At 37.7% G+C, this 12,684-nt stretch overlaps 1 protein-coding gene across 5 annotated transcripts in view; it reads left to right on the forward strand.

Moving 5' to 3' along the window:
- The window catches only part of LOC145498343 (von Willebrand factor D and EGF domain-containing protein-like), a 48,100-nt gene extending 41,175 nt beyond the window's left edge, over positions 1 to 6,925 (forward strand). The window contains exons 30-34 of one of the 5 annotated variants that reach the window (XM_081478261.1): positions 2,090 to 2,174; positions 2,563 to 2,684; positions 5,261 to 5,393; positions 6,009 to 6,130; positions 6,463 to 6,925. The gene's annotated coding sequence lies outside the window, so the exon portion shown is untranslated. Of the gene's footprint in view, positions 1 to 2,089; positions 2,175 to 2,562; positions 2,685 to 5,260; positions 5,978 to 6,008 lie in introns of those variants that run through there. The other 4 variants (XM_081478260.1, XM_081478262.1, XM_081478259.1 and 1 more) reach the window with 4 other exon arrangements.
- The last annotated feature ends 5,759 nt before the right edge of the window (positions 6,926 to 12,684 follow it).

Consider the following 12,684-nt stretch of genomic DNA (forward strand, 5'->3'; position numbering starts at 1 on the left):
TGTTTGGCCGCACCCTTCGCACGGATCTACCACAGTCTGCCGCCACCTTAGAACCTCGCGCCTCCCCACGCGACACCGTGGTGCTTGAGCACCTCCACCGCAAATCACAGCAAAAGAAAGCATACGAAAAGCGTGTTGGACCACCACTTCCCAAACTACCTCCTGGAAGCTTTGTCTACGCCAAGCCACCACCATCCTCCTCAGCTAAGGCTTGGATTCCTGGACAGATAGTGAGTCCTGCTGGTCCACGATCCTACCTAATACAGACTGGCACCTCACAAATTAGACGAAATCGGGCTCAGGTACAGCTTGTTCCCTCTCAAAGCAGTCTAACACCACCTCAGCCCAGGCCTGTACCAACCCTCCCAGATAAGCTGCGACCATATTCATCACGTGCTGGTGTGCCACGACTCCATTTGCAGTCCAGACCAACAGCAGATTCATCACCAGTGCCAGCAACTGCACCCACAGTACCTTCATCTGAATCATCTCCAGCACCTGAAACCCCACTTCCTGTGTCCCCCTTGCCACCTTGTGCCACAATCCAGCCACCCACACTATCCTCACCAGTGGCACCCTCCCGTCCTGCAGCATCCAGTTCACCTGTTGGACAAACTGTCACCCGGAATGGCCGAGTAACTCGACGTCCAGCTCGTTACACAGACTAACTCTTGAATCGACCTGCCTTTTATTTCTTGCAGGTGAACACTACCCATTGCTGTAGACGTCCTTTCGGAGGACGGGATGGACGACCAACCCTACAAACAGGGCTTTGGACCTTATATGATTATTGGGACAAGTACTAAAGAGACAAACAAACTCTCTGAATAGGGACTTGATTGATTAGTTTATTATTATTATTATGTCTAGTGGTTGTCTGTTTTGTTAAAAAAAAAATAATAATAATAATATATTTGATGTTCTATTATAAAGAGAAAAGCGTGTTAGCCATCATGCCTTGCGAGGCTGATTAATTTCCCCATGATGCCTGTATATCTTAGTTGTTAACCATGTGAGTCAGCCATCTTGGATTCACTCCTTGATTAAAGCTTGATAAACTTAACCGGCTTCGGAGCTTATTACAAGAGCGCTCTCCTCTCTTCACACACACACTTTCTCTCTCTACTCTTTTCTTCACACTAATTTTGTTATTAACTACATTGTAACTCATTAACCAAATGTCACTGACTGTTTTCTTTGTTGTGCATGCATACTTTTTTGCTCATCGAAGAAAGTTTCAGTTTCTTCCTGGCTGTTTCCTTTGTCCTGTCCAGTACCAATTCCTTTGTGATATAACTTTGTGAATTCTCTATTCTCCTTAAATTTTATCTTGTCAGGGTGATAGAATGATCTCTCAGAGTGTTCAATCATTGTTTTCAGTCGCTACAAATTTCAGGAAAAAAGCAATAGTTTTCTTAATTTCCTTTCACTTTGTGTTAGGACCTTTTAGCATGCTCGTAATTGACCCATGGGCATAATTTTGAATAAAGTAAAGAATTAGATCGGTTTTAGTGTTAAGTATTTTTAAATTATTATGAATTACATGTAGGCATTTCTTTTTATTTTTTTATTTTTTATTTTAGTCGGATGTGATGTTTTATGATTTTACCAACGTATACCATGTAAATATAAATAATGCACTAGAATTAGCCAATCAGAGTGTGCATTATATCAGCTTTGAACACAAACCATATGTAATAAATATATGTACAGTGTAAATGATATTTTTATGACAGAGAACTGGACAGGGCAAGAACTTCTCTTTCTTTTGTAAATTTATATATTCATTCCTCTCAGTGTTGTCAAAATGTCTTAGGAACCTTCATTTTTGATAGTCCATTATTTTCCACCACACCTAGCACAGAAGCTCACAAAATCCTAACTAATAACCTAAATGTGTGTATCTCTGGCCTTTGCTGTGTACTATGTGTATATTCTCTTATCCTGCCTTAACTGCGAGAAACAATTTTGACAGAGCTGTTTCAACAGTTTCACTTAAATTAATTTCCAGTAACAGAGCTACATGTGGCAGTGTTATTTGGTATGACCCTTATGGAGGGTTTAAATTTTTATTTTTTTATGATTACAGGAAGCAACAAAATATACATGTGTATACATAACCTGATGTTGGTGTTGGTTGCGAATCATAGTTCATAATAGTCATCCTATTACAGGTAAGGGGGAAAAGTTCAGAAAGTTTAGAACATCTCTTCCCCCAGCACACCTTCTGTCTACAGGTGCAATTATTGAGAGGTTATATATATATATACAAAGAGTAATGTAAAGTTATAAACTTAACATTAAAATCTGACATTTGAACGCCTCCTTTGCTAAAATTAGTCACGATTTAATTGTTATCACTCCCTGTGAATTCATAGAGATTTCAGAGGCAAATTATCACCTAATGTGGAAGTCCTGTCTTCAGGTTAGGGAAAATGACACAAAAAAAAGTTACAGTGAAAGTAAAGAGAATTGTGAATGTTGATGTGGTGTACATTGTACATCATGTAAAGGTATTCGGTGAGTGCCAAAGGCATAACAGTTCATGCATTGCTTTTTCAGGACAAATTATATAACAGTGATGTTTTAAGGTGTGATCACAAAAATAATGAGTACATTGTCCAGGCAGTACCAGTTTATGGAAGGCATATGCAGACAGTAAGAGGAACTGTAAGCATTACCGGGTAAGTTTGTTTTATGCTTTTGACTTCTTGTACTTGGATTTTGTGTCATTTCATCACAAGAATAGGTGATGAAAGATGCAGTAGTTGTTGCAGTTTATTTTTGAAGGCAAACTTATAAGTCTGCCTATGCTGGATAACAGCCATGTGTAAACTGAATGTAAAGCAAACACTCTGTTAAAGGTGGGGCAACCCTAAAACCCAGAAACTGGAAGCCGGAATCCAGAACGAAAAACTGGAATCCAGTAACCGGAAACCAGAATCCACAACTCGAAGAAAACAAGTTCTTCAAATACTTGAAAATTGTTTTGCTTAGGTTTTTGCCTGTAAAAAATAAGCGGCCAAGTAAAAAGGACCTCAAACTGACACAAAAATTCTCCATCTGTTGAAATTTGGGCAACCGTTATTTCTAGTGAGGGTTATGATTATGAGAATCTTAGTAAAGTGCGTCGTAATTTAATTCCAAGCACCCTGAGAGCGTCTAAAATAAGCTTGCTGGCAATTAAGTGCACGGCCATGGGCCGAGTGCGGTTCATGTTCTACCAGTGTTTTTTTTTTTTTTTTTTTTGGTCAGTGACCATACCCAGACTTCCTCTCAGCCAAATTTTGAACACGCAACATGTGATGTTTATTCGCCATAAGCTGTTGAAACGTTAATACAAGGACAGTGTTACGGATATTGTTTTCTTTATTTGTGTATAATATATATTTTCTTCTGGTTTTATCGAAGCATTGGATTCAAAGGGAAATAATAAATACGCTAAAAAAGAGTATTATGTCAGCCATGGAATGCGCTGACATTGCAGCTTTCATTTTCGCTACATGACAAACACACTGTAAGATCATGTTTACTTTGCAACTTTATTTCGCCAGAAGTGACGGTCATTAATTTATGTGCAATTTTGCGAGTATTTCTTGTCGGTTTTGGCAAATGAAGCAAATTCTTTGGCTGTTTCATCACAGCGAGTTAAGAGATTTGAAGAAAAATTAAGTATTTGCCGAGGTAAACAAGAGCTTGCCAGAACTTGCAGTGTTTAAGTCAGTGCTAGGAGAAAAAACACAACCGTTCCAAAATTAGCTGTGGATAACTTAAACCCCCCTGATTGTGTGACTTGTGTGACTACTTTAAAGCACAAGCAAATTGAATTTTGCTGTTTCAGGAAGAAAGCTGTTTATTAAAAGCATTATTAATAGCGTGACACTCGTTTCCTTTTGTATCATTCATGGGCATGTCCCGAGTGAACTTCCAGATTAAGACCATTACATCATCATAGATTTCGCAAAGGCTAAGATTGATGGTGCAATAAAATATGACACAGTTTGTGTTGATCAAGTGATGTGTTTACAGTAATCAATGAATCATCAAGAACTGCTTTGGAATGTGCACTGCATTGTGACTGTAGTATTAACAAAACAGTTAAATTTTAAAAGCGCGGCTATAAGATTTAAAAGATCTTCTTGCCATTTTGTTTAATAAGCGATCTTCAATTTTCCAGAGGTATAAATTTACCCTTTATGTCTAGTAGATACTGAACAAGATAGAAAATGTCATAGAGAACAGGATGTCTGTCAGTGGCAGCCCCCTGTACATTGACAGTCACGCCCCCCACTTTCGAAGTCCAAAGGCTAACCTGGCTCATCTTAATATAATATTTGATTTTTCTAACAGATACCAAACTAGTTCCGGATCAACACTATTTCCACACTGATACTGTGACAAGTCAGCATTTCATATTCTTGGCGGCCATCATATTAAAACAATTTATAGAAATGTTGCACGCTTACTTCCGTCTGCTTCTCACTTGCTAACAGATTGGACCACATGTTGTTAAAAGATGCTTAAAGACTGCCAGAAACTCACCACAATAGCTTGTTGCTATTGTGCTACTCACCAGTCTTCTCATAGCAATTTGATCTAGACAAGAACCACACTCTCACCAGAGCCAGGTTGAACAAAAGATGGGTAACTAAGCCTTTGAACAGGCTCTTGTGTTTGGGCCGGGGGCATGAGCGGCAAAGCTGCATGGAGGCACTCGCTGACATGCCAATGCAGAAAATCACTAGACACTTATTTAGCCTGCTCAGGCACTAGAGACAGATACTAGAGCCTGCTTGCAGGCTATGAGTAACTCTATCCACCTGAAAAATCACTAACCCTGCCTGGAAAGTGATTACCCAATGGATAGCTTTATCCAGCTTTTGAACAATTGGGCCAGATGTATAGCTAAGGGTTGTTCAGAACTAGTCAAATTTTTTTTTAGCAATTACAGTTTGTAGCTGAAGTGAAGCCAAGAAAGTAAATAACAGCAAAATAGTTTTTCCCCATATTTATTTATTAGACATTGCTGAAGTGAATTATTTCTATCATCATTCATAATATCTGGATTCGGGATACTAGTTTCCAGTTCCGGATTCCGGTTTCCGGATTCAGCTTTTTAGGGTTGCCCTCAAAATAAAAATAAAAATATCATATCATATCCGTGATGGTTCTGTATCTGTTGGTGTGCAACGATCTACACCAATATTTCAACGTAATAATGTACAGTGTATATTAATTAACCAAATTATGCTGTTTTTAGTTGACCAATGCTACTATTGTAATGTGATGGTGAAGCCTACAAATTGACAAACATGCCCAGTGTCAACTTGTCAAATATATGAACTGGCCAGACAGTCTAGATTACAAAATCTTCTGAAAGTTGGAATTACCAGGTAAGATATTTCTTAAACATTATTTTGTAATTAATGATTTCTCAGACATTGTTTTCTTCAAGAAAAGATTCATACCCCACATGGAGGTTTTTTCTCTATTAGAGCTCTATCTTCCTGATACTTTAATTTGGAATTTTTGAAGACTGGCCATGAATGGGTGTTGGGTGTGAATATCTTCTGGTACTGCACATTCAGATTTACATGTAGTAAGCAAGAACATCAGTATTTATCCTGACAGACTCTGATTTTCTTTTGGAAGCTGAACTCATATGCAGTTGTACAGTTATATGTACAACCAAACAGCCTGGATGGCCCTTTGATTGGGACTGGGCACAATGTTGTAACTTGCAATGTTGCAGTTTCTTGTTTAAAGCAAATTGGATTTGCTCTCAAAAGCAAGTCGCCAAGTTCATTACAGTTATTAAGTTTTCTTTGGATCTCAGGGCAGAGCCTGCCACTGTGAAAGTTGGGGTACCAGCCCCTAGCATTTGATTCACTAACACTCAGTAAACAACTAACAATGAAGTACACTGTGTATCAAAGAAAGGAATGTCATCTGTTAGTGTGTAAAGATTATAATAAATTATAATCGCTTTGTTTTTATCTGAATAACAGTGGTGTTCAAGTAGCAGCTACAGTATGATTACATGTCTGTTCCTGTCATTCAATATATGAACAGTTTACACAAGGGCAGCCTGTATTAAGACATCAAAGATTTTCAAAGCAACCATGACCTGGTGAGATATTTCTAAAGAAAAATTTAATATAAATTTAAGGTCCTTATTATTGCTTATAGGCATTGATTTTTATTGTAAACAATATCTTACTGAGTGTATTTTTCTTGTGTACTAATTTTTGTAGAACACAGAGATCACTATAAGTATGACAGACATTAAAGTGTGAAACGTTCTATAAACAAATGCATGCAGGAACAAATTAATTTATCATGGATGCAGCTTCTGAGAGATCCCCAATGTTAATGGAACATACACCGTACATACATGCAAAGGAGTTCAATAATTTATTACTTAGGATTGTAATGATTTGTTTGGTTTCTCTGTTTTTACAGACAACTTGATGGGATTATAATTTCTGCACTAAGGTCATTGAATAAACTGACTTAGAAGTTGAGTTCTGCAACCCATCCTGTGTGTTGTAATATCATGGCTGCAACATTGTGACAGATACACTGTATTACATTATTAAGAAACACATATATTAACTAATTATTTAAGGTGCCTGTTAAATTAATCAGTTTTTCTTAGAGATAATTTACTCATGGTTTATTTAAATAATTGCTTTTTTGGCTTTGAAATGATATTTATCGTGTTTGTAAATCAATTTTGTGATAATCTGCATTGGACATGGCATAAATTAATATTTTGCCAACACGAAATGGAGGCAGAGAGCCTTGCCATGCCATTCGCAACGTCCAATAAGGCTAATTTGTTCCCTACTGTTGTAGAAATAGTGTTCTCTTGTTTATAAATTATTTCAATCTGTTGTTTAAATGATTGCCTCGTAACCCCTATGTCCAGTTTGGCGCATGTAGGATATTGATGTATTGTTTATCCATTTTGCTGTAAATTATCTTAATTGATGTGTCAATCAAGACATATCTTGGATATGCTGGGCTCTTCTGACAAATGTACCTATGCCTCATAACCTTTGAGTGCATTTGGTTGTGTAGTGCAGACAAAATACATGTACATCATATAACTTACTCTTAGCTTGCTTATAATTCTTGGTATAGTTTAATAATAGCAAAATTAATTAATGGAACCCAATAACAGCTCCTGTAGTCCACAATCTCAGTCAAGAAGAAGAACAAATCACATTGAAATTGAATAATAAAATTATTATTAGAAGCCTACGCAAGTATTCATGATCAGCAAAAAAAATATCATAATTACCATTCATGCAAGAGTGATTTTGCTTATTGTAAACCCTTTCAGCAGGAGGAGACTCCAGACAAAAGTGAGGATGGCTAAATGTGTCTTTGGGGACAAGTTAGAAAACAAAACTTTCCAACTTTTCACATATGTATACTATTTTGGTATTTTTGCGAGATTTCATTTGGTAGAGATTTAGGGACTGAGTATTGTAACCTCTGCATTTCAATCAGTCCCCACAGCAAAAAGATGTTTAAACTTCTTTTGTGTGGGAGTCCCCATGTTAACTAAGAAAGAATATAATGATTAATAACAATGTCTTGTCTTTCTGAATAAGGTAGGAAAGAACAGGAAATGCCAGCAAAAAGCACAGAAGACAGTTCTGTTATGTGATCAAGATTTTTAGTGGCTTCCCAGAAATCCTTGAAATCATGGCTCTATATTTCATAATCACACCATCTTACACCTCGATCTGCTGATGTGATCCTATTTCCGGCTGAAACTATTAAATAGTTCGCAATTTTCCTCACATATATGTTCGATTATTTTCATTAGTAACAGCATTCCAAAAAGTAACTGAGAAGCTCCGCTTTTAGGCTCGGCTAAATCTATATATTACTAAGACAATTATTCTCCTCAGGCTCAGTGAACATTGGTAAATATTCACCTCGACTTCGTCTCGGTGAAAATTCACCAGTGTCGACTGAGCCTTTGGCGAATAATTGTCAAGTGTTCTAGGTACCAAAATATTAGCTCTGGATATTGAATTAGTCCTACCAGAAATTCGAAAGGAATTTATGGGCTAATAAGTTGTTTTAAGGTGGCCTTAGGTACAACAATAGTTTTTTTTTTTTTTTTTTAACAAAACGTCCCTGTGGGACAGATTTGCTACCACTCGAACATGAACTTTTTGAGGTCACAGGCGACAATTGTTACTGAATAACTACCCACTAATTTTATAAAAGGTTGCGTTCATTATAGGGAGGGTAAAAACGAACCTAATTTATTAATGCATGGTTAGAGAAGCATGGGATTAGATTTATCCCGTCCATAAGGTTAAAGAAAGGATGAGACAAAACTTAACCAATATATTAACTAATACTAACTAATAGTACGAAATAACAGGACAAAGATTCAACAAATTGAACATGTTGTATCTTTATCTCCGAGATAGTTGTGACCTTTAACGTGCAAAGAAGAAGTGAAGAAAAACATAATTCCTTCAGAGTGAATTGCACTGACGGGCTTATAACTGTACCCGCCTGAAGGGCAACATGGCAGTCACTTTAGTTTATACTGCAGTTTTATTGGTTCCCATTCACCAGATTATCTCTACAATTACAAAAACGGACAATTTTCTCTTTCAAGGCTAATACATGTTGTGCGCAGCAACCTCATCACCCTTGGAGAAAACCAACGAGCTATAAACAGCCATGCTACCAGGAACCTGATCCTGTTTGATTCGTTTGCGTTTAAGCAAGCGCATACCGCGTTTTGAAACCCTCGACATACAGGATTGATCTCACAACTGAAATGTATATAGAGGATATTACGGTGGCGAGAACATAAAATTCATATCTTCGAGCCAACGTGTAATGTTCTTTTTATTATATGGAGAAACCAATTCAGCAAAAGCAAAAGGCGGGAATCGTCATTGAACGATACGACACTCACAAAGGTGACATACGGAAAATACGCCACTCGGGTCCCGGATGAAGTGGCGTATGGAATCTACGAGTGGTTTAGTTCCCAGTAAAACACTCTTCTCCATATAATAAAAAGGAATATTGTGGGCACAGATGTGCTCATACATATCGAACTGTAGCACTTCCAAGCGATGGACAAGCATTAGAGTCCAAAGGCAATCAACTGTTGCGTTTAGTATGAGCAGTTTAAATCTATTTTAGGTTTTGGCAAAGTAAGCGACCCATTATTCTTATCAGTTCAAGTGTTATCGATATATTAAATTCATCAGCTGAAAATCGCGGAAAGCCCACCGAAGATGCGTCAGTTTAGCTAAATGTTTCGGGGGTAAGCCCATTCAATTCGGCCCCATATTTGTTAATGGACTGCCACTCCCCGCAGAATCTAGGCTAAAAGCTTGATTTACTACATGCCAAGAATGAATTTTATTACAAGGCCAATGAGGTAATAAAATTGATATTTCCCTAAACATCAAACAAAAAAATGCAATGCAGGGCCATTTCAGGCAATAGCATGCATAAACTTTCCTCAGAACTTGGATGTGTCTCATACTTGGTTATGTTTCCCCCGGAGTATAATTTCGACAGTAAAGCAAAAAGACCTTTGGCCTTATGAAACACAATAAATATTTGTTTGAAGCCTTTTCCAGGGATTGTGGGGAACGTCAAGATTAAGATTTAGGGGGTAGAAACCCCTTCCCCCTCCCCCCTCCCCCTCCCCCCTCCCCCTCCCCCCCCCCAAAAAAAAAACCGTGAGGGGGACTTAACTTCGAAAAATGTATCCTGAAGAAGTAGTGGACGTGAAAATAAAAATGCAAGCTGAAAAAGCCTGCCCCCATCACTTTTCTAGTGGTCCGTACCCTAAAGCGAACTCGTTTCAAAATACGATTTGCAAATGCTCAGAGACTTTGAATGTTCATGTTTCGGGAAAATAATTTCTGGGGGAGACACTCAATATCTCTGTGTAGAAGGCCACCTTAAAGAGCCGCCATCTAATTTACCATAACTCACAAAGCGCTAATCCTACATTTCGAGAATTTTGAGAGCCCCTTAACAATTTCGATGCCGATTTGTATAGCATGATGACGGCAATATTTCCGTATAAAAATAAAAACGAAGTAGTCGCTGTGTAGCATTGGGAATTGAGTTGCATTCGTCGTTAAAGTTCACAAAAAGTGCGACAAATGGTTTTGTCTACCCCAAAAGGCCTCTGTCCAAATCGAGACATATGTATTACATATGTATGTAAATTTCAGCGACGAATGCAATATTTCCACATAACTCCATACATTTATTTCGCACGCAGTTCTTTTCTTTAAAGTAAATAACCGTCGAAACAATAGATTCCCTTTTGGCCTTACACGCTTTGTATGAATTTTGTTTTAAACTTAGAGAAGATTTTCAAATTCAGGGTCCAAAATACGGATAATTAAAAAAAAAAAAAGAAAGAAATTCAATTTTTGGAACTTCAGCACAAAGGAGCTCAAAATTGCTTAATTAAAAATAGCGACTTGGGCCTCGCGGCTACATGTAGCTATTACATGTAAATGCTGTTAGGATCAGCAGACATGTCAATTTGTGAAAGAAGATGAAGTTCAACAAACCATTCACTTACCTCCCTTGCTGTTTCAGTTAGTATTTTTCCATTGATTTACTTGCAAAAAGCCGCCCACGGATTTCGCATATATTTGCAGTAGTATACGTATTTTTTTTGCACTTTTGGTAATCTGTCGGAATGTTGGACAGAGTGTATAAAGTCGACGACGACATCGCCACAGGTACAAGACAAGGACAAACAGTCAAAGTTGACAGGAGAGTTTAGAAGATGTAGCTACTGAAGATATAGATTCATCATTCGATATTCGAGACGAAGAGTGCGAAAGTGTTTGTGTTTTTTTGCGGTTATGGAAATTAACAATTTCAAACAACTGATTCAGATGGAAAAATAATTTAAACGATAACGAAAGCCTTGTTGTACCGAGTCAGTGAGTTTCCAAGTAAGTGCTGAGAAGAAACGAAACTTTCCTCCCTAGTTATTCGCCATGGAGCCAGTGAATTGAGAAATGCGATGCATGTTTTCGTGTTGTGAGATCATGCTTAGAACAGGTGAAGAATTAAATTGTTATGTAGATTTAAAATTAAATAATCAAGGGGTGACTATCAACTGAACTTCCTAGCGTGGTGGTATGGAAAAGGGACTTCTAATCGAGCGGTATGAGAAGGTTCGAGGCCTGAAAGGGTAAGGAGCCTGAGTAATGTGGAGAAGAAATTAAAAAGAGACAAGAACGGAGCCGGGGCAGAAAGAGAGCAAGAAAAACTGACATACAGTAAGTAATAATTCTCAAGGTATATAGTCTATTCAATACCTTACGGAGTAGTGGCGATTGCTTTCAAAGACAGTTGAGCACATACATATTCATATTCTACAGGCATAAGCAGAGGTATAAAATGTTCACGTCGCATTATAAAATGGTAGCGTGTCGGCGTGCAGATTCGTTGGTATTGAAGTCATGTAATCATTCTAAAAAGTGATTATTTAGCGAGTTTGTCAGTTAGAAGTTGTCAATCGACGGCTCCTCCGTTTTCGATCACTTCAATCTCGAAATCTTATTTCATTGAATTCCGTGTTATGTGTGATTCATGTTTAGCCATTGTTTAGCACATGTTAAGGGCCGTGCATGTCTGATCAGTATCAGTGTATGAGATGCGCCTCCTATACGACTGTTTCTTTTCTTTTTTTTTTTTTTTTTTTTTTTCTTGAACTATGTTAGAAATTAATTTGTTTTCGTTTCAATGTAGAGTAATATGACAACAAATGGGCTTCTGTTGAAATGACGTCGTTTTCTCTACAACAAGTTGTATACTAATTAGGCAAAATATGTAAATGTATGCTTGAGATTGCCTGGCCGATTGAACACTCATTTTACATGGTAAAGTGATTGGTAGGGAAAGTTGGACAGTTTTTGCTTCGACACTGGGCACAAGTTTGAAATTATTTATTACCCACCACTGAAGTGTAAATATGATTAACAGTACCCATCGTTCGAAGATGCATATATAAGCTGAATAGAAATAACCTAATAGCCTTCGACAGCAGTCTATTTTGTGTTCCAGCAACCCGTCCCGTTGGTTTCCAACAAATGATTTTTTTTACGGATCCTTGGACTTCATAAAACGTTAAAGATAACCAGCATGTTCTCCATGCTCACGCAAAAGACCCGAAAGAAAGAACGAGGCCATTAGCCAACCAACTTATTCATTTTCTAGCGGATTACAGGGGTACTACCAAGCGGACAAGACGGTCCCATCTTATCAGCTCGGCAAGTTTGTCAAAAAGTAAAATTAATTTTAGTTGAGCAGATGACGTTCAGGCAAACGACTCCCTTCAGCCTCCAATTTATTCTCGTAAACAATCTGACGTCATTCCAGCTGCTTATACAACTGGCTCGACATGAATAGACCCTGTGCACAAATGGTGTCTAAATTTGATTAACAATACTTTATCATCCTCAGCCACGTACTTATGTTTCCAGACAAAGGATTTTTCACATGAATGTGAGACTTAGGATGTATCAGTATTGCTATTCGAATTTAGGCGCCGTTTATGCCAATGGGTATTTGACGTTTTAACCATGCATACGGTGGTCTATACAAGAGTGAAACTGAGTAAATAACAGCAAAAAAGAGAGAAAAGGG

The sequence above is a fragment of the Orbicella franksi genome, chromosome 9, assembly GCF_964199315.1.
Source record: "Orbicella franksi chromosome 9, jaOrbFran1.1, whole genome shotgun sequence".
NCBI lineage: Eukaryota > Metazoa > Cnidaria > Anthozoa > Scleractinia > Merulinidae > Orbicella > Orbicella franksi.